Here is a 3706-nt window from a genome sequence, read left to right as displayed (position 1 = left end):
TTTAGTGTTAATCTTGTGAATGGGTCCCACGCCATGCCAAGAAAATGCTGCCCACACAATAACATTACCACCTCCATACTTAACCGTTTTAAGGGTATACTTTGGATGATGCTGTAGGTTTGGAGGACGTCATACGTATTGTTTTAGATCAGAACCAAATCTGCAAAACTTCGACTCGTCGCTCCAAAGTACATTTTTCCAAAACGCCATCGGATTTTAAAGATGTTCCCTTGAAAAAGCTAAACGGGATTTAATATTCTTTTTTGACACAAGTGGCTTACGTTGTGCTATACACCCACGTAAGTTTTTCTCATTTAGACGTCTTCGTATTGTTCTTGACGATATATTGGTGCCATAATCCGATGATATTTCTTTTTTTATTTTACCAGAACTTGCGAAAGGTTCTTAAACAGCTGCTTTATATATTAAGCTATCCTCCCTGGGTGTAGTTTTTCGGGCTCTAGGGCGCTGTTTGACATTTTTCGTTGTACCATGTTGCTTTATATGTTCCAGGGCGTTGTAAATTTTAGATCTTGAACATTTCAGTATATTAGAAATCTCCAGAATTGTTTTCCAATCAGTTTTCATTTGATGGATCTGTTTTCGATCGGACTCCGAACTCCAAGTATCTTTTGCCATTTCTAACTAAATATGTTGATCTATTATAACATAAAATTACTAAAAACATTCTTAATTTACCAATTACCTTCTAAAAACTCTAAACAATTAATTAAAAAACAAAAACTTCACGTTTTTACAAAATTGTAACAAAGAGCAACAATATGTAAAAAATATGTAAAAAATTGAAGGCTGGTATGAATGGTTGGACGAGATATTAACTGTTTCATAAAAATATATAATAGAATTTTATTTTTTAGTCAAAAAGCTAAAATAAATTTAAAAGACGAGAAGACCCTATAAATCTTTATGTTTAGGTAATTAAAATTTTGTGGATTTTTTTGTTGTGATTATTGATAATATTTTATTGGGGTGATATTAAAATTTAAAAAACTTTTAATTAATTAAATCATTAATTTATGAATAATTGATCCGTTATTAACGATTAAAAATTTAAGTTACTTTAGGGATAACAGCGTAATTTTTTTGGAGAGTTCATATCGATAAAAAAGATTGCGACCTCGATGTTGGATTAAGTGATATATTTTGGTGTAGCCGCTAAAATGTTAAGTCTGTTCGACTTTTAAATTCTTACATGATCTGAGTTCATACCGGTGTAAGCCAGGTTGGTTTCTATCTTTAAAAAATTAAAATATTTCAGTACTCGAATAATGATGTTCCTACTATACCAGATCATGCTCCGAAGATAAAATATAAAGTACCAATATCTTTATGATTAGTAGAAAATAACCATTGTTGCGATTAAATGGCTGAAGTTTAGGCAATAGATTGTAAATTTATTTATGAGAATTTTTCTCTTTAATCAATTAGCTTTATAGTCAATAATGACATTAGACTGCAATTCTAAAGGAGTAATAAATTTACTAAGGCTTAAAAGATTATTCTTATATTGACAGCTTTAAAGGCTATTAGTTTATTTGACTTAAAGCCTTAAAAAAAAAGAAATATAAGGAAGAAGTTAAAAATAACCCAAAAGTTGAAATATAAGAAAAATTTAGTAAAAGCTTTATATTTAAAGACTTATAATATGAAAATGTTATTCAACTATTTTCGTCTCGAAAGAGAAAACAAACACATTGTCATAATAGTTTAATATAAAAGCACTATAACATAATCGAATATAAAAATATAAAGTAATTAATGTTATTATTACTATAAAAGTTAATAAAAATAATTGATTACTTATAGTTAAAGATTGAATTACAAATATTTTTGGTAAAAATCCTAAAAATGGGGGTAATCCTCCTAATGAAAGAAGATTAAAAAATAGGAAAAATTTCCTTCTTTTTTCATGAAAAAATAAAGAAAATAATTGATTAATATAAGAAATTTTAAACATGTTAAATATTAACGCTATTGAAAATGTTAAAAATGTATATAATAAAAACTAGCTATAAAAAAATAAGCTATTAATTTACGTAAAGAAGTTTGATTTAAACCTCCTAATGCGCCAATTAAACTTGATAAAATAATTCTGATAATAATTAATGGCTTAAAAATTACATAAGAAATTAATATTAACGGAGCAATCTTTTGTCAAGTTATTAGAAATAATGCATTAATTCATGATAATTCTTCTATTACATTAGGAAATCAAAAATGGCAGGGAGCAGAACCTCTTTTTAATGGTAAAGAAGAAAGAATAATTATTTCTATTAAATTTGCATTATTTTTACCAGTATTAAATAAAAATAAAATTACTGCAAATAAAAATACAGAAGAAGCTAGTGCTTGAGTCAAAAAGTACTTTAAAGATGCTTCTGCAGATATTAATTTATTATCTCTTATTAGCGGATAAAAGCTAACAAATTAATTTCTAAACCTATTCCGGCTCCTATTCAAGAGTTTGCTCAAATTGCAATTAAAGATCCTATTATTAAAATAGTTAAAAATATAATTTTTGATGAATTATTAAAAATTAAAAAGAAAATGACTAGGACCTTTATAAATGGGGTATGAGCCCAGTAGCTTAATTAGCTTATCTTTTTGTAAATATATATTTTGGTGTACGATGCACAAAAGTTTTTGATAATTTTAGAAATAGTTTAATTCTATCAGATATAATGAATGTAATATTAATTACATAATTTACCCTATCAAGGTTACCCTTTTATCAGGCAATTCATTCAATGTAATGAGGCTCTTTTTTTTCTATATTTATACATAATTTTTGAGAAAAATATAATTTATTTTTTTATTAATTATTTAATTTATATAATTAAAAATAGTAATTTTGAGATTTTAAATATTAATATACATGGATAATTTTACATTTTTTTAAATTAAAAAAAATAATTTAGATAATTAATTTATGCATATACAGTGGTGGCCACAAATTTAAGACATGACATTTCATTTACATATATAAGATAATTTTTAAATCTTATTAAAACAATAGGTCCATGTTCATTTTTTTTAAGATCCTTGTAATGTAATGAAATAAATTTCACAATGGTTTGTTACCTCCATTTCGTTAGAAATTTTTATTTACATTTTATACAGCTTAATACAAGTTTAGCTTGGCCAAGAATTTAGGACATAGGCAAAATAAAAGGAAAACAAATTAAATTAAAAACTCAAGTTAGTAAAGAAACTTTAGTATTTAGTTGGGAAGCCTTTATTTTGGATCACAGCTGCGCATCTCCTTGGTAAACTTTCAACTAATGCCATACAAGGTTCCTTTGGAATCTCATACCAAGCCTTTTGCATTTCTTCCCATAAATCATTCAAATTTTTTGGTTTTACTGCACGTACATGTCTCTCAACATCATTCCACAAGTTCTCAATTGAATTGAGGTCTGGAGATTGAGCTGGCCACTTTAGAACATTGATATTGTTTTCAACTAAGCAAATCTTCACTAGGCGTGAAGCGTGCTTAAGGTCATTATCATGCATAAATCTCCATATTGGAGGCCTGTTTTCTTCAGTGAATGGCATCATTATGCTTGTCAATATGTTTTGTAAATGTACTGATCCATTTTAGTGTTAATCTTGCGAATGGGTCCCAGGCCATGCCAAGAAAATGCTGCCCACACAATAACATTCCCACCTCCATACTTTACCGTTT

General features: G+C 27.4%; 1 pseudogene; it reads right to left on the bottom strand.

The window, feature by feature from the left end:
* Positions 1 to 1547: 1547 nt before the first annotated feature.
* LOC131803226 (NADH-ubiquinone oxidoreductase chain 2-like) lies at positions 1548 to 3108 on the bottom strand (annotated as a pseudogene).
* Positions 3109 to 3706: the final 598 nt, after the last annotated feature.

This window comes from Musca domestica, unplaced genomic scaffold (genome assembly GCF_030504385.1).
Source record: "Musca domestica strain aabys unplaced genomic scaffold, Musca_domestica.polishedcontigs.V.1.1 28, whole genome shotgun sequence".
NCBI lineage: Eukaryota > Metazoa > Arthropoda > Insecta > Diptera > Muscidae > Musca > Musca domestica.
The sequence above is the reverse complement of the archived record's forward strand: the minus strand, read 5'-3'. Positions and strand labels throughout refer to the sequence as shown.